Source organism: Castor canadensis, chromosome 1, assembly GCF_047511655.1.
Source record: "Castor canadensis chromosome 1, mCasCan1.hap1v2, whole genome shotgun sequence".
Classification (NCBI taxonomy): Eukaryota; Metazoa; Chordata; class Mammalia; order Rodentia; family Castoridae; genus Castor; species Castor canadensis.
This window is the reverse complement of record NC_133386.1, coordinates 194,259,200-194,284,290: the sequence shown is the minus strand read 5'-3', so window position 1 is coordinate 194,284,290 and position 25,091 is coordinate 194,259,200. Positions and strand designations below refer to the sequence as shown.

The 25,091-nt window shown below is 40.6% G+C and overlaps 1 long non-coding RNA gene across 3 annotated transcripts in view; it reads right to left on the bottom strand.

Annotated features, from left to right (window-relative positions):
* Positions 1–25,091, bottom strand: part of LOC141421776 (uncharacterized) — a 246,843-nt gene that overhangs the window by 190,804 nt on the left and 30,948 nt on the right. For 2 of the 3 annotated variants that reach the window (XR_012446486.1, XR_012446494.1), the window contains exon 2: positions 13,249–13,350. This is a non-coding gene — a long non-coding RNA (uncharacterized lncRNA). Of the gene's footprint in view, positions 1–10,198; positions 10,330–13,248; positions 13,351–25,091 lie in introns of all 3 variants that reach the window. The other variant, XR_012446490.1, reaches the window with a different exon arrangement.

The following is a 25,091-nucleotide window of genomic DNA, read 5'->3' as shown; positions in this document are numbered from 1 at the left end:
TGATAAGTCATGATATCTTTTACACTTAAATGCATGACTTCAAATTTTTATACAAAGAAAATCTGTTAAAAACTAAGGATAAAAATAATATCCTCAGTAAAGAAGTCATGTAGAATTCAATAAAGAGATTTGATCAGAGAAATGACACAGTCTGACTGTGGTTTTAAAAAGAGTCACATTGATTAGCCAGACTGGTGGCACACACCTGTAATACCAACTCTTTGAGAGTCAGAGATAGAAGGATCTCCAGTCAGGCTTTCATTTCATTTTTCATTCCATTTCTAGCTTGGGCAAAAGGTTAGCAAGACCATTCTCAAAAAATAAGCCAGGCAAGGAGGCACATGCCTGTGGTCCCAGCTACTCCAGAGGTGGAGGTAGGAAGATCATGGTTCAAGGCTAGCCTGGGGAAAATCCCAAGACTTTGTCTGAAAAGCAAATTAAAAGCAAAAAGGATGGGAGCATTTCTCAAGTAGTAGAGTGCTTACCTACCAAGCACAAGGCACTGAGTTCAAACCCCAGTACCAGAAAAAAAAATCACTCCGCCTATTGGAATGTTTTTAAATAGATTTCTAAGAAGCAAAAGCAAGTGCAGAAAGACCGGTTAAGTGGCTATTGCAATAATCCAGGTGGGAAACCACAGTGGCTTAGACTAGAGGTAATGACAAGTAGCCAGGACCTGGACAAGTTTAGAAAGTGCAACAACAGAGGTTTCGCTGCTGATGGGATGTGGGGCTTAAGGAAAGGAAGAGACACAAGGACAATGCCAAGGTTTTTCTGGTTTTGGTTTTGGTTTTTTCTTTTAGAATATTCATTATACGGGGGGAGGGGAGGGGCATTCACAGTGACAATTCAATACCAAGGTTTAGTGTGAACCACAAGAAGGATTGGAATAGCCTCTAACTCATGGGGGAAAGGTCTGGGAAGAGCTAGCTGGTTTGCTAGGAGAAGAACAGCAGTTTGATTTTGAGTCTAAGAAAGATTTCCTTTCTGACATTCATGGGAGAGATCTGGATTGGAGATAGAAATTTGGAAGTCATCAGTTTATTGATCATATTTAAGGCCATGAGTCTGCCGAATGGACCTACAAGCAGCTGTCCAAGAACTACTGAGACTAGGGGTAGCAGGAGAATAGGGGAACCTCACAAGAGAGACAGAAAAGGGGCAGCCAAAGGTCAGAAGAAAACTAGAAGGTGCTGAGTAGGTGTCAAGTGAATAAAGTATCCTGAAGAATTCAACACCCTTCACAGTGTCAAATGCTGTCAATTCATTAAGTAAGATAAAAACTGAATTTACCACTGGATTTAGTAACAAAGAGGCCAATAAAGATCTTGAAAATAGTCAATTTAGTGCAGTAGTGGGAGTGGGCTTATCAGAGTGGGTTCAAACAGAATAGGAGGAAAAGAACTAGAGACAAAGAGTATGAACAACTATTTAAAGAAATGTGTCTGTTGACTGATGTGGAAAAAAAGGCAATAGCTGTAAGGGGAAAAGGTTTAAAGAAAAAAGCAATTGTGTTATTTTTCCACTTAGGAGAAAGACCTAATATGTATGTGGTATTTGCATGTCTATTTATCCTCAGATATACAGTGTGCAACTCTTGGTTCCCAGACCTCTTCCCTCAGAGTGAGAAAACATGATAAGTGCATGACTGTTTCAAAGAAGACACCGCACCCCACATGACTAAACCCCAACAGTGCAACCGCCTCCAAGCCATTCCTGTTACCACCACACCACGAGGCCAACTGATCCCAACAGTGGTATGTATAAGACCACTACCCCATCGCCCTGGTGATTTTTTATTATTTTTAATATCAAAAGACTTCATTGTGCAGTTTATAAAAGAAAAAGGTCCACACCTCTTTAAGCCAGACCCTACACCCTCTCCATCACTTTTAAAATACACCCCTTATTTCTTCTCTTGTTTACAGTCATATTTCTAACCATATGCTTACAGTTTTTTATATGGTTTTTTTAAGATTTTAACTTCAGGAAAACAAATATTTAACTCATATATCACACATATGTCCCTTTATCCCTTCTCAATCATTCTCAATGAAGTTATATCAAGATTTTGATATCAGTGTCAAAATATCCAATGTTTGCATTCTTACCCAGAAAAATGTAACTCACAATTGAGTCACTTGGTTTGTTATGATCATGTATCTTTTTTTAATTACTTTTTGGTTTTCCTGAATTAATAATTGCCTTACTTTCTCATTTGCTTAGCTTTCTATGTTCCTATAGTTAGTATCTGTTTAAACAATCCCAAATTATTTCTGAACAAAACTAAAACTACATCTTCATCTAAATATACCAAGTAATCAATTCACTCAGCGTAAGTCTCAGAGACACACCTCCAGGGCCCTTCTCTCTGGACGAGTTGCCTTCTTGGCATAACTCTCAAGATGGGAATTTCTTTCTCTTCTCTCCTCTTTGAATTCTTTTTCTTGTGTCCAAGATCTTCTTTCCTGGTTTATTCTGTAATTTTGCCACTTTCTTTGTAGCTTCCAGAGACAGGATGCCCAAGAGGTACACTTTTACCACCTGACACATCTGAACCATTCTTTAAGCCACATTATCTTAATAATTTCACTCATTATAGAAATCACCCTCTCTCAGTCTTACAACGTCAGCATCCCTGTCTTCTGGCTTCCAGTGCTGCTGGTGAGAAATGCAATGCCACTCAGAAGATCATCTTTCATTTGTGGTCTCCTTTTACTCTGTAGAAGCCCTGTAGGCTCATCTATCCTTTGTAATCTGAAATTTTACCATTGTGTGCCTTGAGATGATTCCATTGTCATTTATATTCGCAACCGATGAAGCCCCAACTTCTAGAAAGTCATCTTTTTGGTCAGTAAATTCTGATAATCTTTTCCCCTCAATTTTCTAGTTTTTCTACCTGGAATTCCTGTTTGATGTTAAAACTCCTTGCCTGATTCTCTAATTTCCTTATTTTCTTTATTATCTTACATCATTTTATTCTTAATTTTGAGGATGTTTTCTTAATTTTATTTTACAAATCTGTTGAATTTTTTTTTTTTTTTTTTGGTACTGGGGTTTGAACTCAGGGCCTCACACTTGGTAGGCAGGCACCCTACCACTTGAGCCACACTGCCAGCCCTCCGGTTCAGCTTTTAAATTTTCTTAACGTACTACTCATGCTCCGATGTCTTTTCTGCTCTTTAATGCCCTTTTTTTCATAGTGCCTTGTTCTTGATGATGAGTGCAGTTTTTATCATTCAATCAACAATATTTCACCAAACACCAGTGGCTTACACCTATAATCCTAGCTACTTGGGAGGCTGAGATCCAGAGGGTAGCAGTTCAAGGCCAGTCAGGGCAAACGGTTTGCAAGACCCCATTTCCAAAACAATCAGAACAAAATGGACTGAAGGTGTGGCTCAAGTGGTAGAGTGCCTGCTTTGCAAGCATGAAGCCCTGAGTTCAAACCCCAGTCCACCCAAAAAAAAAAAAAAATCAACATTTGTTGATCTGATCACCTTATTGTGCCAGACATGAGTGGTAAAAAAAGAATGAGCAAGACGAAGTCCCCACCATCATACAACTTATATTCAGAAGTGACAGAGTGCAACAAATAACTGAGGCTAATAAATAACTAATACCAGATATTTCAAGATGTAATAGTTCCAGAAAAAAAGTTTTTTGAACAAGGAATGAAAATAGGAGGTTGTGGGAAGCAGTGTAGAATATCAAGTCTCCTCTCCCCTCTCAGATGCTATGAGGTTTCTGTCTTTTCTCTGTACTGCTTCCTCTAAGTAACTCTTCTATTTGTTGGCTGTGATTTTGTCTTTCATTCTGGTTACTTTCCCTAAAAAAATGAGCTGTCCACTCATTTTTAAGAACTAGACACAGCTTAGATGCCTGGCAAGGCAAGGGCTTCTTGGCTGTAGGCATCAGCAAAGGGTAATTAAGTGGGGTGCTAACCTTTAGGGGTACAGGACATCAGTAACCCTCTGCCCTTAAGAGAGTCTGCATTCTCCCCAGGAAGGACTTCACACTCCTGCCTGGCAGCCATGGAGTTTGTAAGCATTCTGGGAGCCAAATGCGGAAAAACAGCCTAAAACCTTTCTTTTGCATTTTCTTTAATCCTTATTTTCACTCTTCATCTGACTACTGCCCTCAACTATGCCTGGTATCTCCAAGTCTAAAGCCCTTTTTTCTCTTCTGCAGAGAAAAAACTTGCCTGCACTTATTTGTAGGGGCCACATAAGGAATCTGGGGTACAATCATTGTTCATTTGGACTTTGCAATACTGGGGTTTTACCTCAGGGCTTCATGCTTGCTAGGTAGACTCTCTACCACTTGAGTCACTCCACCAGTCCTTCATTTGGACTTTGAATTGTCTTCTTGTTTTTTGCTCCAACCTACCCAACTCTCCAGTCCCTGAGTCTTTTGGAAATTCTCCTTACCCTCTGTAAGGACTTAAGGGTCATCTTTCTTCCTTTTTCAACTGCTCTGCTCTCCTCTTGGGTTCTTTTCATCCTTATGGATTCATACCTGTTTTGTTTTTCTTCCATTTGCTAACATTTTGTAGAGCTGTGGAATGTAACACATATAAGATCATATGCTCAATTCCCCATATTTAACCAGGATAACTCCCTTGTGGCAGCTACTTCTAATTGGTGCTGATAAAATAAAAATAACAATTCTGAATCATTGTGAGTTTTCTCCTGGGCAAAACAGGAAAAATCTGATCCAACACAGAGAGATGTGGCCTTGTGGAATGGGGTCTTCAGCTTAACTGTTAAAATTAACTCAGAGAATCCTGGCATAGTGATACATATCTATAATCCCAGCACTGGGGAAGTGAAGGCTGGAGGGCCATGAGCTCATGGTCAACATGGGCTATATAATAAGTTCAAGACTAGTTAGGGATACCTAGCAAGATCCTGTCACACAAAAAAAAGAAAAACATGAAAAATAACTCAGAGATAATTAGTCTAAGCCTTGAGGGTTTCGTCACATACTATTAAACATCACGCTGGCTTCCAGGCATGTGACCTGTGCAATTGCTCAGAAAAGTTTAAGGTTTCAAGGTCACCACCTCAAAATTCTTAATAATTTTTAAACAAGAGCCCCACAAGTTGCAGAGCTAGTTTTGAGTTTACATGAGTTACAGACACCCTGGAAAGACAATCTCACCAACCAAAGAAGGGCAAGAGGCATAAAGTTCAGGAGGAAAGCAGATTGCCTGGTTTAAACAATGCATTATTTTGTCAGTTCAGGATTAACAAGAAGTGGAGCTCAGCGTTGAAACTCTAAGTCCATTTTTGGTTTGTTAGTTTGGGGGTTTTTTGTAAACTTTGTGGTCAATGTTAGATTCATTAGGTTGGATGCAAATGAGACCTCTGAGTCACTGGCAGCAAGCAGTCACAAGTTCCCTGCCAGGCTGTTTCTCTGCTGATTCCCATCGGTTTCTGAGAAACAGTTGCTCTGGTTTCTTTTTCTGTGGCCCTGACCTTGCTATCTTGCAATCTCTCACATCCTCCAGGCTCAGACTTTTGCGTGGGCAAGTTTGCATGTACATACCTAAGGCCCAGCTGAAGTTTTCTATATTGCTACTCGATATCCATTTCTCTTTCTTCCTTACTTACAGAAAAGAAATATTTTTGTAAGTATGTCAATAATGTACCAAGCTGAAAGTTATCTGTCCCAGCTTCTCTTACAGGTCACCCTGAGTCATGACCAATTCAGCTCAAGTGGAAGGAAGTTGGCTATGGATTTACCAGGACTGTTTTGTTTATTTGATAAAGGGTTGTTCTTTCTTTTACATCTTGTCCTCCTTTCTGTTGCCTGGAGCACTCAAGTGATAGCTGCAGGTGCAATAAGCCACTCAGCAAACATTCAGTGAATGAATATTTGATATGTGCCAGGCATTGTTCTAAGCCATGGAGCTAGAGCAATAACAAAACCAGTATCCTTGCCCTAGTGTAGTAGCTGACCATGTGAAGAAAAGCAATGACACCTCAGCTTGACCTCTGAGCAGTTGAATCAAAGACAGGAACTTACTTGAGAAAAACAAAATCCTGTTGAATAAAATCAAGCTGAACACAGTCCTAAATAACATATTCTGTCTTGCTTCTTTAACTACAGGTAAGTTCCTTATATCTGAGACGTCGGGAGAACACCTGGATGATATGAAAGTTTACCAACATCAGCGCTCTTGGCATTTTGAGCCTGTCGTTCTTTGTTGGGGGGCTGTGTGTCCACTGCAGGATGTTTAGCAGCTTCCCTGACCTCTGTCCACTTCATGAAGTTTGTAGCATCCCTGTACCTCAAGACATGGCCATCAAAAATGTCTCTCACACAGAGGAAAGACCATGAGAACACAAAGGGAGAAGACCACCATTTGCAAGCCACGGAAAGAGATGTCAGAATGAAACCAGCCCTGCTGACACTTGATCTTGGACTTCTGGCCTCCAGACCTGTGCAGAAATTTCTACTGTTTAAGTTATTCAGTCTGTGATACTCTGTCATGGCAGCCCTACCTAGCTAATATATCCCTAAGAATTCCATAAGAGCAGAAATTATGTTTCATAACTTTGCCTAAAGCATTTAAGGAATGAGAATGAAACCAATATTTGTTAAGTACGTACCATATGTCAGGTACTTTGCCATATAATCTGACTTAATTTCCCAAGGGATACTATGAAATACAGATATTATTATGCCCATTCTATAGCTAAGGAAATTGGGGCTGAAAAGACACTAATAACTTAACCAGAAGTCTTCAAAAGGATTCCAGAACATTTTCTGTGTCACAAAATTAAAAAGAAAAGAAAAAAAAATGTCTCCAGACATTGCCAGGAGTTTCCTAGTGGCCAAATAGTTAAGAATTTCTCTGGCTGAGGTGTATGGATGGTGGTGGAGGCAGAACTGAGACAAACAATGAAAGTTAACCCAAATTCAGGGTATTTAGAAACAACTAATTACCTCCTCCATCATGTAAAGAATCCAATGTAATTAACCTACAACCTCGAGGTAACTAGGTGGCCCTCCAGTTGTTACAGCTGTCCAAGAACTCAGGGCCACTTGGTCACTGCTGCTGACAATCCAAACACTTAGCACTAGCAAGTCAGTCTTGATTAAGACAAATGCTATTTCTCCAAAGACCTCCTCACCAATTTTCTACTCTTCCATCATCCAGATCCTTGACTGTCAGAGCCTGTCTTAGTCTGTTTAGGCTGCTGTGACAAAACACCTTAGGCTGAGAAGCTTATAAACAGCAGAATTTTATTTCTTACAGTTCTTAAGGCTGGTAAGTCCAAGATCAGGATGCTAGCATGGGCTGATTCTCCTCTGGCTCACAGACTGCGAATTTTTTGTTGTGCCTTACATGGTAGAAGGGACATGACACAACTTGCTGGATCTCTTTCATAAGAGCCCTAATCTCATTCATGAGAACTTTGCTCTCAAGACCTAACCACCTCTAAAACACCCACTTCCTAAAACCATCATCTTGGGGATTAGAGTTTCACATATGCATTGAAGGAAGATTCAGACCACACCAGAGCACAATTGCAAGTCAGGTGTTATTTCTTTTAAAACAGAATACAAGTTACTTGCTGAAAGAGACATGGATTTCCACCACAATCCTAGCCAATAAAATTGTCCCATGTCTTGTAGGAAACCTGCTGAGTTTTAACAGCCAAGAGGCAGAGCCAGCAACTTAGAGCTTTGCCCCCTGGGGATCCTTTCTCCTGGCCCAGCACTAATCAAGCCCCATGGCCTTTCAGCTCTTCAGATCACCCAGTAAATAGATCAATCGGATGCTAAATTTTATTCACAGTGATTTACTAGAAACTGTGTCACAATGAGTAGTGTTGTGTGTGCAAATAAGATCACTTCTTTCTCCCCCTTAGCACTGGCTACTTGGCATAAGAAACATTACAAACAGCTTTAATTTGAGGAATTAGAGTTTAAAGTATGCAAAATATCTAAACTACCAAAGGGGTGATTGATCCAGCCTAGGAAAATCAATGAGTGCTAGACCCCTGGGTGAAAGTGATGGGCACAGGTTATTCACAGTCTCAGAGTAGCACTCCACAGATTGCTTTTGAATTACAAAGAGAAAAAGAAACCTAATGTGATGAAATCTGGCAGACACCAATCTAACCAAATAATCAAATTAATACCACCAGGAATGGGACAAATTGGCATATCTTTGTCTTCACGATAAAAACAACATATTATCTACTTAATATTCTTACTCAAAATGCTTAGAGAGACATTTACATTATAGAGCATTATACAAATCCACTGGTCTGGACTATTCAAACTTTCATTGTCCCAAAAGAAAAGAAAAATCTAGATTAAAACTAAATAGAAGGCTGGCGATATGGCTCAGTGGCAGAGTGCTTGCGCAGCATTCGTGTGGCCCTGAGTTCAATCCGCAGTACTGAAGAGGAAAAACAAACAAAAGACTAAGTAGTGAACCAAATGCAGTGAATAATTCTTGATTGAATCCTAGATTTAAAATCAATACATAGAAAGGGCATTGTTAGACCAACTGAGGGAAGTTGATTTCAATATAGACTACATATTAGGTAATACATCGAAGTTAAATCTCTTGAACACGATAATGTAATTACAGCTGTGTTTGAGAATGTCTTGTTTCTCAGCAGATTGTATTTAAGAGTAAGGCATCAAAATGTTCCAACATACTTTCAAGGAGTTTAGAAAAAGATATAAATGCATAAGCCCATACATCCATCAACAAACGAATGGATGTGGAAAATACATAAAATAAAATATTACATACCTTTAAAAAGAGAAAAAGCTTGTCACATACTAAAACATGTGTGAGGATATTAAGCTAAGTAAAACATGCCATTGACAAAAAAAACCAACAGATATTACATGAGGTGTCTAAAGTAGTCAAAATCGGAAACAGACAGTGGGTGAGCAGGGCTGGTGAGAAGAGAATTAATTGTCTGACGCTTCATGAAAGTAGAGTTCCAGTTTTGCACAACGAAGTTCTAGAGATCTGTTGTGCAGTAACATGAATATGCTTAACTCTATGAAGCTGCACACTTTTCAATGGTTAAGATGAGCCAGGTGTGGTGGCACATGTCCCCTGGTATCCCACTCTGTGGAGACTGAAGCAGAAGGATCACAAGTTTGAGGCCAGCCTGGGCTACATAGCAAGACCCTGCCTCCACAAAACAAAACCGACAACAACAAAAGGCTAAGATGATAAATTTGGCATAAAATGTTTATAACCATAATTTTTTAAATAAACGTTTTTAAAAATATGCATAAATATTTGCAGCATATATACTATATACATATTCCTTATTAAGAAAGAAAGAAAAATAAGCAAACAACTATGAAAGAAATAACAATATGACCAGATGTGGTAGTTCACAGCTATAATTTCAGTCACTTAGGAGGCAGAGATCAGGAGGACCCAGGTTCGAAGGCAGCCCAGGCAGAAAAGAAGTTTGTGGCACCACATCTCAACAAACAAGCTAGGGGTGGGAATACACAACTATAATCCCAGCTTCATAGGAGACATAGGTAGGATGATCAAGATGTGAGGCCTGCCCTAGGCAGAAACACAAGACCCTATCAAAAACTAACCAAAGCAAAAAAGGACCACGAGAATGACAAGTGACACAGTGTCTGCCTACCAAATACCTGGTCAAAGTTCAAAACCCCAGCAACAACAAACAGCAGCGAACGGAATGTTAACAATGTTGAATCTACACAAAGGAATGTGAGTGTTCCTTATGTTATCTTTTTGGTTTTTCTGAAAAAGAAGGGGGAGTGAGGATCTGTGATTTAGAACATGTAGCAGAGCTGTGGCCATTCTTTGATTCTAGAATGTCTTTGAATTAAGGCAATGATCTGCATGAAGGGAGGGTGCTTGGGCTGAGGTCACATGGGCCCGTGTCTTTCAACTTTGTGGAAGAGCCTGCCAATCCCACTGTGAGCAAGACTTTCGTTCCAGTGCGGGTCAGTGCACCTGATGATGGAGATAGAGCCCTCTTCCAAACTCCTGACAGCTGTCTGTGCCTGCAAGCCAAGAAATGGCTGTACAGCTGCTGGCATCTGGTGTAGCACTTGCTCTAATACCAATACCCTGCCAGCGTTGAGGCTGTGTGGGTGGAGATGTATCATGCCCACACCCACACCTGCTTTTAACACCATGCCCCAAAAATAATCCGACACTCACGTCATGTCCGTGGGCAACAACAGGACATCAACTGTGGAATGTGGGTCTCTCGAATCCAGAGAGGCATACAATGATGTAATGCAGGGTCAGAGGAGCAAGCTGCCGAACAGCATTTCAGAAGGATACCGTGTCTGTAGAAAGAAAGAAAAGAAGAAAGGGAAAGGGAGGCAGGAGAGAGGAGAAGAAGAGAAGGAAATGGAGAGGAAGGGAGGGGAGGGGAATTTCTGTGTGTGTATTTTTATTATGTAAACACATGCAAAAAATCTGAAAAGCTATGCATCAAACTTTTAACGGTGATTATTCTTAAAGTGTATTTGAGGGTCACTTTTTTCCTACTGTTTTCTTACAGATTATATAAATTTCCCAAATTAAACTATCATAATTTAAATTTTAAGAAGAAAAACTAAAACAAAAGACTCTTTAGGGGAGGGGCTCTCCCCTTGAAGGAAAAGCACTGCTGCTATCACTTTGAAGCAATTTAAGCAAAGTAAAGTCTAGTTCAGAGGTCAGAAAACTACAGTGGGCGAGTCTTGTAGTGGCTGTCCCCTGTTTCTGTGAAGTTATATTGGAACACAGCCACCTCCACTGTGCTATACAGTTCTATTTGTAGGCTCACAGAGCCTACAAATGTTTATTATCTGGTCCTTCAACAAAAGAAATTTGCTGATCCCTGTTCTAGATTCATATTACATTACAACACTCACTCAGAAACTCAAAGTTTGAGAGGTAGGGAAGAAAGTAAATTGTAATTTTTTTTTTTTTATGAATGCTAAAACTCTGAGTTGGCAAATATCACCTCATCATAAAGCCCTTCCCATTCACTCACTGTTGGTAGCCCCTAACCCAGTCCTGGCTGTCATTTTTTGTCAATTTTCTTCAAAGAATTTCTCACCCTCAGCTACTTTCTTCTTTGTTTACATTTGCTAATGAACCTCATTATAATCTTAGAGACATGGCCATAGGCATCTTCTCAGTTGTGCCTTTTACTACATCCCTAGAGCAGAAGACACTGCCTGGTACATTGTGAATGATCTATAACACTGATGGATGGATGGATGGATGGAGAGATGGATGGGTGGATGGATAGGTGGAGAGATGAGTGGATGGGTAGTAGATGGATGGATGGACAGATGGATGGGTGGATGGATAAGTGGAGAGATGAGTGGATGGGTGATGAATGTATGGATGGATAAATGATGGATAGATCTGCAATTCTCTGACAAATTTTTCATATCAGGGTAATGAGAAAGAAAGGCACAGTCAATAACAACAGGAATCAGACTTCAAGGGTAAATAAAAAGAGCAGTCTATGGAAATAGCTTACATATGAACTAAAATGCTTAGTGATTATGTACACATGACTATTTTGCAGTTGAATTCAAAGCTAATGTGGAGAAGACTGTCTACTAGGAGAACAAATTACAATAAATTGCAGCAGTGCCAGTGGTGGGGCAAGGAGCTTTATGAAGATTTACTTGTCTAAGGCAGGTCCTAAAGGTCTTCACTTGAAAAGAAAAGTGGTAAGCCATGGGAATTCACCTTACTGGGATCTGAGAATAGTGACTAGGAAGTGGCCAAGGGTCCAAGCTACAAATATTCTCCTTTCTCCTGACCTTTGCATGATAAATCTAGGAACCAACAAACCCTGAAGCCCAGCCCCCTCCCCTCAACACAAACAGTGCACAAAAGGAAGTAAACTAAGAAACAGAGTCCAAGAGAATTCTGTCCATTGGAACCCCAGTCCTGGCAAGATGGGAAAATGCCAAAAGGGGCTCTTTTCCTTGCCTCATTCATCTCTCCAAGGACAAAATGAATTATCAGAAGCTTGATTACCAAGTACTTGTGACTTCTATCAACTCTAGACTCTATCTTCTGTCTGAAGGAACTTCCAAGTTTATTTGCAGGACAGAGGGATAGATGGGATGATGAGAGACCCAAGACCTTGAAGGAGATTACATCATTTTGTTTTAAGAACACAGAGAAAAGAGATAAAGGAAATGTGAAACTTTTCTTCCCTTTGGAAAGAAAGCATATATGTCTCATGGGAATTTTTGTAAGGTTTTGCCATAAATCAAAACTATCTTCACAGGATACACAGAGCTTTTCAGTCTCCCCAAGAACTGTTCAGTGAAGTTGTCATTATTCATTAATCCTTTGTTGCATTTGGATTTGCTTTTTTGGGGAAGTGATAACAAAGTTACTGCCTCAAGGTGGGTGTAGGGTCAAGAACAGAGATTACTCATGGTGCCCAGTCACATCTGAGTTACAAGAATAGCCTATTGTATTCTGCAGCCTGAGAGTTCTTATCTCTGCCTAAATGGAGTACAGAAAAATGTGCAACCTTGAAATACAGAGACCCATTCACTTTTGTAGGTGAAACCAAAAAAACCTTGCACTGTTCTAGAAACAAATTAACTCCCAGTTGGCTAGCAGATACCAAAGGAAGACAACAACCCATTCAAAGGTAAATTAATTCATTATACAAATAACCAAACTTGAATACCGAAACCAGTGCAAACTTACACATCCATTTCAAATTTCTCCAAGCTTTGCACAATATGCCCCATTCTCTCAGTTGAACAGTCAAATTGTCTACAACAACCTGCATCTAGAATCCTAGAATCCTGTATTTTTTTCATTAATCCTTTCACTGCAGCTCCTTCCCCAGGCAGATAAATTATATCTGCTTAGTTTTACCCTCAATGAGAAAATAGAAACATTAGACACCAAAATTTAAAGTTTGCAATGTTAAAAGAATCCAATTTAGATTCTTTCAGAATCCAACTTTTATCATCTCTAGGTCTCTGCTTTTTCCTGCAGCCTCAATATCTCTCAGTTATAGCATTTTCCCATGGGTACTGTGGTATTTTTATATCTCAATTACCAATATGAACCTACAGGAAAATAAAATGTGCAGATGTACCTCGGAGCCTGCCACAAAAACAAATACAGAGATTTACCTATTCCCTCAGAGCCTGCATTCCCTAATCTTTGTTTCCAGTCAGATTTAGTAGGCTTCATTTCAGGGTTTTATATGGGTTCAGACCAACCTTTGCTAGGATTTGATCCAATTTTTCAGTCGTCACCTTTGTCTCCATCTGAGTCACATGGTCCTTAAGGCTTCCTTTGTTGTTAGAGTTGAGGTGAGTGGACTGGGAGGTAGAAAGAGAGCATTACATGACAGCTGAAAACAATTCAGACATACAAAGAGGGTGCAAAGTAAATGTGTCATATTTAATATTTCAGATGGGGAAAGGTGCTATTAAAAATGGGGCAAGGGAAGATAGGGAGTCAGTTGCTGATATTTAAGTAAGATCATGAAAGTTCTCTGTAATAAGATGACAGATGAGCAGAAATCTGGGATTTGACAAGGAAGCTGGAGTAGCTGGAGAAGACCACCAAAGGGGAGATACAAGAAACCCTGTGAGATAGGCCCAGAAGGAGATCAAATAAGGCTATATGAGCTGGGTGAGCTGGGTGAGCTGGGCTTATTGGAGGGTTCTACACACAGGACTTTTGCTTTGTTTCTCATGGCCTCACAAACCATTTCTCCTCCCCACACACTCCACTACCCTACCTTAAATTTTCTTTTTTTTTTTTAATTACTCTCATTTCATCAGAATATACCACCCACCAGCCTTCCTATGACTGTCATCTGCAGCCCTACATCTCTGCCATCTTGTAAAGATTGTACCTCCTACCTCAAGACTGCTTTTTCAGTGATTCTGATTATCCTGTAACTCAGAGGCTCTCAACACTGACTGACATTAGAATCACTGAGGAGCAGAAAAGACAAGGGATGTAGTATGACATTGAGAATAGTCTCATGACCAATCCTTCCTATATCCAGAAGTTTCAGTTCCTGACTTGTTTCTTATATCCATCTTTTCTTCAGCTATAATGGTTTTCTTCATTGCTATAATGGTTCCATAGATATTGACACTGTCAATAACAGTCTCTCAATAATGTCAAATTTAAGTCTTCTACTCTCCAGCCAACATTTCCCATCTTTCTAGCTTACTGTCTCTAGAACCCCAACTCTAGTAACTACCTGGACTTGATGGTTACTGATCCAACCACCTGGCAAGGTCTCTCAATCCCATGGCCTCACTCCCCTCTTTCCCCATCTTAGCACATTACCATCACCCCTTGCTCATACTCCTTTCATATATCCTTGACTACCTCATCCCATTACCACTTCTTTCTTTCCCTGGAAATTATCAAAACAGATTAATGAGCCAGTCTTCCAGGACCACTTATCATTTCCCAAAGAATTAGATTCTTCATTCTTCCCTCCATGACTCCATCAGTCTGCTACATACAACCCAAAGAATAATCAAATGGTTTCCTTTGCCCTAGATTCAGAACATTTTCACCCACGACTCTATTTCCTCTACTCAATGCCATGAGACCTAAATTTCCAGTGCGACTTGCTGATTCAAGACGCTATCCTGTTAAGGACATAAGCCTAATAGTATCCAAAGGCTATTTATTCGTTTGGTCAAACTGATACAAGCTTATGGCACCACTGAAAAACAGGAAATTTTTAAACATTGCTAAAAACACCAGGTTGCTGCTGGCCAACTCCCAGTCCCACCATGTTCCAAAAGATGCAGAATAAGCTCAATGCTTAGAGATACTGTTTCCTAACATTACCAAAGGGTCACAGCTACTACAGCGATTTCAGATGCATGGAGAAGTAATCTCAGATTCATCCCTAATATACAGTTACCTGCCCTTGCCTCCCTCTCATCTATGATAACTTCCTGCCAAATAAACTCAGAATGTTGACCTGGATCCACATGTTGCACTTGGTGCTCCTCACACACACCTAGGGTTTCTCCCCACTATGTAGGAATGAAGTCCATGTGAACTTTACTTCAGTATCTCTAAAATCTAAAGACTAAAGCTAACAAAGAAAGAACAAGAGCAGTCCTAGAGTTCATCAAGAATTTGGGTTCACCATGATTATAATTGTGGAATTTCTCTGTGGAACTCAGGGAAGGAGGGAAAGGAAAAGAGAATGATAGCGCATCAGTAATATCATAAAACATAACATCTGTGAAGGTACAGGATGTGAAGTATAAGGATGTATACTGAAAGCTATTTAAAAATGGGGGAGATGTACCCCTGTTAAAATAGCCATCATCAAAAACACCAACAACAACATGTGGTGGCGAGGATGTGGGGGAAAAGAAACCCTAGTCCACTGCTGGTGGGAATGCAAGCTGATGCAACCACTCTGGAAAAAAATTTGGAGACTCCTTAAAAATCTAAACCTAGACCTGCCATATGATCCAAGAATCCCATTCCTGGGGATATACCCAAAGGAATGCAACACAGGTTACTCCAGAGGCACCTGCACACCCACATTTATTGCAGCACTATTCACAATTCCCAAGTTATGAAAACAACCAAGATGCCCCACTATTGATGAATGGATCAAGAAAATGTGGTACTTGTACACAATGGAATTTTACTCAGCCATGAAGAAGAATGAAATCTTATCATTTGCAGGTAAATGGATGGAACTGGACAACATCATTCTGAGTGAGGTTAGCCAGGCTCAGAAGACCAAAAATCGTATGTTCTCTCTCATATGAAGACTTTAGATCTAGGGCAAATGCAGCAATGTGGTTGGACTTGGATCACATGACAAGGGGAGTGGAGAATATATACAGGAGATATAGGAATAGGTAGAAAACCCAAAGCATGAAAATGTTTGATGTCCCCACTCCAGAGGAACTAATTCAGAAACCTTAAAGTGACAGAGGTTATCATGAGAACGGGATCAGGAACCAGTGTAAAAATCAGTTAGAGATTAATCAACATGGGTCATAACACATGTGTACACACGAACGCAGTGCTAGGAATATTTCTGTATAGCTCTCCTTAACTCAACTAGCAAAAACACTTTGTCTTCCTTATTAGGTTTATGTCTTTTCTTCAACAAAATTAGTGATAAGGGCAGAACGGAGACTTGCCTGAAACTGAGTGAGGGAGGGAGGGCGGTGAGGGTGGGAGAGGGGGCCGGGGGGAGAAATGACCCAAACAATGCATGCACATGTGAATAAATGAATAATTTTTAATAAATAAATAAAAATGGGGGAGATGGGAATAAAAGGGATAAGGGAGAGTAATAGAAGGCATTAAGTGGACCAAAGTAAAACACACCCACAGCAGGGACACATTAAGAAACCTCTTTGAACATCAACTTAAATATTAATAGCAAAAGACAGGACTATAAGATAGGTACAGTGTGTGCAGATGGTACTTATGTACCATAGGGTTAGGGTGAATGAAGGAGATTAAGGTGAAGGTAAATGATTGATGGACTTCATATACTTATATGAAATAGAACAGAGAAACTACTTGCAATTGCTTTAAGTGGGGTGAAGAGGGGGCTGAGGGGGAGAGATGGCAGGGGTGATCTAACTAATGTACAATATAAGCCTATTTGGAATTCTCAAAATAAAACTCCCCTGCACAATGACTATATCCTAATAAAAAATTTTTTTAAAAAGAATTTGGGTTCACATGAAAACCTGTCTACAAAGAAAACTGTGGACCCAGAAGTGTTGTCAAGTGAGAATTTTCAAACATTTAAGACAAAAATAAATGGGACTATATCCAAACTCTTTAATAAGGCCATCATAACCTGAATCCATAATATCATGAAAGCATATAAGAAAAGAAAAATCATAGGTCAGTCTCTCTCATGAAAATAGATGTAAAAAATCCTATGCAAAATAGTTGACTGACCTCTCACCATTGGTCTACAACTCTTCACAGAAAGAGACAGGAGGCCACACTCAGTGGCTCATGCCTGTAATCCCAGCTACCCAGAGGCAGAGATTGGGAGGATCATGGCCATTATGGTACATGCTTATAATCCCAGTTATGTGGGAAGCATAGGTAGGATGATTATGGTTCAGGACAATCCAGGCAAAAACACGAGACCCTGTCCAAAAAATAACTAAAGCAAAAAGGGCTGGTTCAAGTGATAGAGAACTATTCTAGCAAGTGCAAGTTCCTAAATTCAAACCTCAGTGAGAGAAAGAAAGAAGAAAGGAAGGAAGGAAAGAAGGAAGGAAGGAAGAAAGGAAGGAAGGAAGGAAGGGGAAGATTGAGATGGGAGGACTGTGGTTCGAAGCCAGCCTGGGCAAAAAAGGTTGTGAGATCCCATTTCAACCAATGGCTGGGAACAGTGGTGCACTCCTGTCATCCCAGCTAATTAGGGAAGTACAAATAGGAGAATCACAGTGTAGAACAGCAAGGCAAGACCTTTTCTCAAAAATAACCAACACAAAAAGGGTTGGTGGAGAGATGCAAGTGGTAGAGCACCTGCATAGCAAGTGTGAGGCCCTAAGTTCATCCCCCACTACTGCCAAAAAAGGGCACAAATATAGAAGGAGGTAAAGAATTGGTCTACTTTGAGTTCTTGTCTTTATACTTGAAAGATTATTATATATACCTAAGATGTCATGAAGTGAGAGAGAAGACAACTGTCAGAGTAGGTTGAGGAGGAATTTAGAAGAAAAAAGAAGCCATTTCATGTCTGTCAGCTGTTTGGTTATTTTGTAAAATGTCAGGAAGCCACTGTGTGTCGGTTATTATGCAGTAGAAAGTGCTCATGACTGGAGTGCTTGAGGAAGATGAGCAGAATATTAGAACCTGGATAGGATGGTCAGCATCCACAGAACACACCAGACTCCAACCCTTCAAGCAGACTTGTGGATCTCTGCAGAGTAAATGCATCCACTGCCTTCTCTGAGTCCTTTAAAAACCTCTCTACACCAGGTTCCAGTCCCATGTACTCAAGTCTAAAGATAGGGTTTTTTTCACACAAGTCGCCCACCTAACAATTCTTTGTTTTGCGTAGTAGAAAACTAAAGGTCCCCCAATTGCATAAGAGAAGAGCCAATTCCTTACATCTTCATCTTGGCATGGCCTCCTCACTATAGTCCATTCTTACTGGTTCTTATAGTCCTTATGTCTTGCCCTAGATAACCCAAACACAGAGAAAGAAGCAGGCTTCTCAAATTCAGAACAGAGAATTTAGTAGAGTATGAGAAGACACTGACATGCCAAGCCCTAGGCTACAAGCAAATGAAAAAATTAAAGTAGAATCCAAACAACAAGCCCACAGAGAAACACCTGGGCAGCCACCACAGAATGTCACACAAACAAACCTGGTGCAGAAACTAAAACTCACTTCTGATCTCCTCTTCCCAGCTATATCCTCCATGTGATTCAGGGGCCAAACTGCCTCATCCCAGGCACCCCCTCCCCCAAGTGAAACCTGAGAAGAATCTGACACTGTTCATCAGATGGGGATCAATAGACTTGCCAGGTGAGAAATTACCTCGGTACAACATTGGGCAACTGGTGCATCATCCAGGCGTTTACTGAGAGAAAGGTTTATGGGTCAAATCAAGATGCTCAAATCAAATGATTTATTAAATTAATAGCCAAAAAAGCAAGGAGAAAAGAAACAAATTTAGGCAACAGTGCAAGCAAGATACAAGAACCACATTATCTCAGTCCTGTCATACGCAATATTTGTGTGTCTCCTTTTCTTATTTTCTCACTCTTGCTCTCACTCTCTCTTGCTCTGTCACATCAGCCTTCCTACTGATTTGAGAATACTGAGTTGAGGATAACAAAGAGTGCCAGGAGCCAACAGATGTTCCATCAGAGGGATGCAGAAACAAGTATGCTTGGTCAATAGCTTTTGCTTACCAGTGACTTGCGAAGCTCATCAAGTCTTTTATCTGTACATCTTAGGCAGAGAACAAACGTTACCACAAATGGGCATCACCCAAGAGTGCCCAGGTAAGATTTCCTGAATGCTGATTGCTTCATGAAGATAGTGCTTCTTGTGCATCAGAAATGAGATGCTTCCTGGTCTCTTTATGTTCATAAATAAATATTCATAGCACATATTCTCTACTTCCTCTATCCCAAGCTCTTTGGCTCTATACTTAGTTTCTCTTGTTTTCTATAAAGATTATTCTTAAATAACACAAGCAACTATTACAGGCCCCATTGTCAGAATGATTTTCAGCCTGGTTCTCAAGACAGAGAAAGCAAAGAGATATCACATATCAGGACCACTCAGGCATGACTCAGATGCCTGTGATCAAATAGAAACAAACAGAACTGAAGCCACAGCAACTCAGAGGGAGAAGGAGAGAAGACACCTAAGATGGCAGAGATAGACTCAGGACCAGCTGCAATTTTAAAAAGGGCTGGACACACAGGAAAGCATCTGAAACCTGTGATAATGACAAGTGACATTTGGGACAAACTACCGGTATCATTGGTGTGCTCCATCTGCAAAGTATGAGGCATGAACGAGGTCCTCTGAGGCTGTGAAATGTACTGAGAGGCAGATGGAAAAAATGAAGATGAGCACAAGCACAGAGTTCTCCGAAAGAAAAGTGACAATGGGGAACCAGGCTGCAGCCAGCCATTTGGACTCACCAACAGGCTCTGATTCCTAAACAAACAGGAGCCCAGTCCTGCAGAAGACTTGAGTCTGGAGACAAATAGTGAAGTGCAGTGCAGGAAGCACATCAAAGTGGTGAGGCTATGGTACAGAGCGTGAGGTTGAATCTGCTTACGCCTCACCTAAAAACAATTTTGGATTATTTCCCTAGACTAGACCAAAATTATCAAGTAGTTCTAAAATGACTGAACCCTTAGAGTCTGGGAGCTGTGGAAGGAAGCAAAAAACAAAGTCTAGAAGTACCTGACTTTGGCCTTACTGTGCCAATGAGCAGATAGGACCTTGGACTAGTCATACCACTTCCTAGAGTCTCAATTTTCCCCTCCATAAAATGGAGACCATAGGTCTCTAAGTAGACCTCAGGGGTTTGTGCAAACATAAAATAAAGTAACATACATGCAAGCTATTGCTGAATATACAAATTTTATTATTAAACTTGCCAGTGATTCGCTACGTGTCTTAGTCCATTTTGTGTTTGTTGCTAAAACAAAATACCTGAGGTTGGATAAGTTATAAAGAAAAAAAGTTCAAGGACTGGGAACATTGCTCAAGTGGTAGATGGTTTGCCTAGCAAGTGAAAGGCCCTGAGTTCAAACTCCAGTACCATAAAAATAACTAACTAAATAAATAAATCTTATTTATCTCACAATTCTGGAGACAGGAACATCTGAGATCAAGTAGTTGCATTTGGTGAGGGCTTCATGCTGTGTCTTGGTACCATAGATGCTATGTCATGCTGCATCATTATGGGAACACATGCAAGAGTTGCAGGCATGACCTGGTTTTATATCAACCATTCTCACAGAAATCCAGTCCCCAGAGACCCAACTCACTCCCAAAAGATATAACCTAGTCTCTGAAAAAAGACATTAATAATCCATGCATGTGTATTCCTTGCAACCCAATCACCTACCATGCCCCACCTTTCGACTGCCACATTGAGTAATTAAGCCTCAACAGGAGTTATGGCAGGGACCAACCTCATCTAAACCATAGCCCTGTGTGATCTGAAGACCATGAGAGCCACTGGGTCTTGGGTTTCTCGTCTGAGAAAGGAGAAGATCACTAACAGCCTCTGCTATTAATGAGGGGAAACATTTTTTTCTCAAGCCCTCATGAAGATGATATTGTATAAGCACATTATGATGGGGTTTCTGTGCAATTCTTCCTCTCTGTACTCTCACTTGCTTAGGGACTCAGCAAATGAAGAAGATCAACTCTCTAGAAGGGAGCCCCAGATGTTCTCAGGCCCAGAAACAGCTCCAACCATCTCCAGGCATCACTCCCTGTTTATCCTGGCCTGCCAGTCATTGGCTTCCTGCTCAGCCCTTGGAACATTCCAAAGTGAGCTAATTCTCACAGTGCCAGGTGGAAAGGTCAGATAACAGAGCATCCAGAAGCCTTCCCAGGGAAGAAAGATCCAAGGATCTTCCAGGAACATCTGAGGGCACCTACCCCTGGATTTGGTCCAATATCCAATACCCCAGGGAAAGAACGCCACTCCCAGGGGTCTCTGAGAGCTGGAATTGGAGAGCATACCATCCCTGCTCCACAGGTCAGTGTGCTCACAGATTAGCACCTTCTGAAAGGTCTGTTTTTCTGTGCTTCTCTTTTTCCCTGTACCCTCATGTCTCCTGTTTAGAAATTATAACAAGCACTGGATACTTACTCTGCACCAAACACACTGACAAGTTCTCAAGAGCATCGTCTCATTGAATTCTCATAGCTACCCCAAGGAGAGAGAATATTATTCCCACTTTGCAGAAGACAAAACTGAACAAGGTTAAATAACTTACTCTGTGTCACAAAACTAGTAAGGTCTGGCCCTGGAATTTCCACATCTCGTAGATACCATGCCTCATGCTTTCAACTATTAGGCAATAATGCACCCCCAGAAACAAGCCATCAGTCCAAGAGCCAACAGTGGATGGAAGAAATCCTTTTCAAAAGGCAATGAGACTATTCACAGTAGCCAAGTCATGGAATAAGCCTAGGTGCCCATCAACAGATGAATGGATAAAGAAAGTGTGGAATACGGAAACAATGGAGTATTATTCAGTAATTAAAAAAATGAAATCATGTCATTTACAAGAAATTGTATGGAACTGGAGATTATTCTGTTAAGTGAAATAAGCCAGACTTAGAAAGCCAGACTTATGTTTTCTCTCATATGTGAACCTAGCGGAAAGTAGAAGGGAGACTATGAGGGAAACAAAGGGGATTGGAGGAGAGAAAGTGGAGTAGGTGAAGGTAATGGAGCTCATTATTTTGTACAATTCGTGTACTTTAATAAAAAATTACAAGAAAAAAGGCAATATAGGGGTGCAGAACCCCTCAGCTTTTCCTCTGTTTCAAAACATTCCATTGTTCATCATTACTCCCTGGAGCTGGGTTCTCAGGAGCAAGCTCTCAGTCTGCAAATCCTCCCTGACCTTGGGCCCCTGACATTCCATCAGGCAACGCACTTCATTTAAGCACAAGTCCAGTGCTTCTCTTCCATTCACTTATATAAACCTATCTCTCTGGTTTTTTTTTTTTGGAGACACTGTCTCACTATGTAGCTTAAACTGGCCTTGAACTCACAACCTTCCTGCCTCAGTCTCCTGAGTGCTGGGATTACAATAATGTACCACCACTCCACACCTTAAAGAGATTTTTTAACAACAACAACAAAAAAAAAGCTTGTTAGATCAACTGCTACTTGCTGTTCTTCAAGCACAACATGAACTCAAAAATCCTATAAGGACAGTGACCTGTCATCTGTGCAAAGGAAGGGACACTCATGGTCAGGATTCTCTTTTACAGCCTTGTGTCCAGACTACAAGGACAGTGTCTACTTCTCCAGGGCTTTCTCTTCCTCAGCCTTCAGGATCCTCCCCTCAGAGCCCTTTTAAGTTTCAGATATCCAAACTAAATATGCAATCACTTTCAGGATCAGCCCTACCACAGGAAGTCCCAACTGTGGGACTCGAGCAGGTCCTTCTATGACCAGCGACCACAAGACTCCAGTCTGTATTCCTCCCCAAAGGCATGTAACTACCACCTGCACTAATCCCTCCCAGACTAAACTGCTAGCTGACCAGTCTCAAACTTTCAGGTGAGTAGGATCAGCTACAGATCTTGTTAAAAATGAATTCCTAATGCAGTAGGTCTGGGGCAGAATCAGATTCTGTATTTTTGTTTGTTTTGTTTTTGTTTTTGAGTCAGAGTCGAGTCACACTGAGCTACTGTGGTAGCTCAGGCTAGTATCAAACTCCATATCCCTCTGCCTCAGCCTCCCAAGGGCTGGGATTACAGACATATACCACCACACTGGCTCCAGATTCTTTATTTCTAAGGAGTACTCAGTGATGTTGGTGCTGCTGGTGTACAGACCACACTTCAGTAATAAGGTGATAAAGATCACCTAGGGAGAGATAGAGAAAAGGTGACTGAACGAGAGAGAGGAAAGGAAGCAAAAGATAGAAAGTAGGAGGGAGGAAGAGAGAGAGGGAAGGAGAGAAGAAGGAAGAAAAAAACAGGCAGGTTCCTCTGCCAATCACTTATCTGCTCCCCAAAAAGAAAACATTGAAAGGTACAGTAAGCCTAAGAGCTGTTTGCATAAAAGACAAGTTGGAGGTTGCACACAAAGATTTTTTTTAATTGGGCCATCATTTATTGTGATGTTGCAGATATTAGAAGACTCTATAAATGAAACATGCTTTTTTAAGTGAGCAAATATTTTTTATTGAATGTCCTCATGGCCCTATATTCCAAACTGCTTTAATCCGACATTGCTTTATGATACGTGCTGTTTTGGTGGTAATTGCAGAAAAGTGGCAACAATATAAATGTCCTTCATTAGGGTACTGTTTAAGTGTGACATTCATAAAATGCAACCTGGTGCAGCTTTGGAGGGAAATACAGTCAGGATTTAATTAACGACATGGAAAGATCTCCAAGATACATCATTAAATTTAAAAAGTAAAGTGCAGAACAATGTATGTTGTTTGCTACATTTGTACATATTGATGCTATTGAGTCTTTTCAAAGGGAGAAGAGAATATATATGTATATATAAGTAGCAATGACTATAAGCAATGACTAACCATGGAAAGATAGAAAAGAAATGGGGAGCTTCTAAGGAAGAAAGATGAGCAGTTGGAGTATCACAGGTTGAAGAAGATCAGAAGGATTTATTTCACTGTAGTGCCATTTGAATTCTATTCCATAGAAAGCTTCCCACTCAAGGAAGCAAGCACTAAAATTGAAAGATAATTTCCTTGTTCTTCTTTCTGTGCTTCCAGCCACCCAAAACTTCAATGAAATTGATTCATTCAACAAATGTTTTTGAGTACCCACTTAGTGAGTCTCCAGCAGAATTAATTATTGGAACAGGAATCAGAGTAGCACCACCTCATGTTGTTGCAGGGGAAGCCTGAAGGGTGTGTGTTTAGAGTCTGGAAGTTCTATGGGGTCCTAATTTCCTGTGAGGCAGGCAAGAGACCTGCCACTGCCACTAGGGGAAGGAACTGGCAAACAGGGTTCACTGCAACTCAAAGAAATTCTACCTAGATGGGTCAAGGGTAGTCCACTGGAGAATGAGTAAAAGGTAAGAGCCTAGGATCTTTCTGCACATGAGTCACTGAACTAAAATTGGTGACCAGCAATTTAGGATGGAAGAACAATTACTTTTTTTTTCTTTGAGACAGGGTATTGCTATGTAGCCCAGGCTGCTTTTGAACCCTCAATCTTCCTGCCTCAGCCTTCTGAGTGCTGGGATTATAGTCATGTATAATGGCACCCAGCTCAAGAACAATTACTTCTAAAATCCTTTCTTATAAGGAGCCATACTCTGCCTAAGACATATTCACTTCCAGTAATTTCTGGTGTGACATCTGACTAGCTGACTGAATTACTGAATTTGACTGCACTTCCCTAGATGTGATAGTTTGCCTCTTGGTTCTCATTAAGTATTTTCTCTAGGTTGTGTCATTTATTTTCTTTCCTAGACTATTATCCTTACCCAGTGAAGAGGAGATTATGCCCATATGGTTCAAATCTCAAACCATCCATTTGTGACTTTAAGCAGGTTACTTCACTTCACAAACAAAGCCGCAATGTGGGAAGTCCCTGACCCAGGGGATAGCACAGAGCAGAAGCTCAACAAATATTTGTTTCCTCTGTCAAACTCTTTCTTCTTCAGGTGACAATCACCCAGAATTATCATAACCACATCATCATTTTCAGAGCACTTCTTCATCTTCCCAGTCACCTGAATCCCAGAGGCCCTGCCAAGAGTTGTCTTCTTCACAAACTTGGGACTTGGTTTTCTTGAATGACTTGCCCAGGATTACATCACAAACCACAGAACTGGAACTATACTCCCATCCCCAAGCCCCA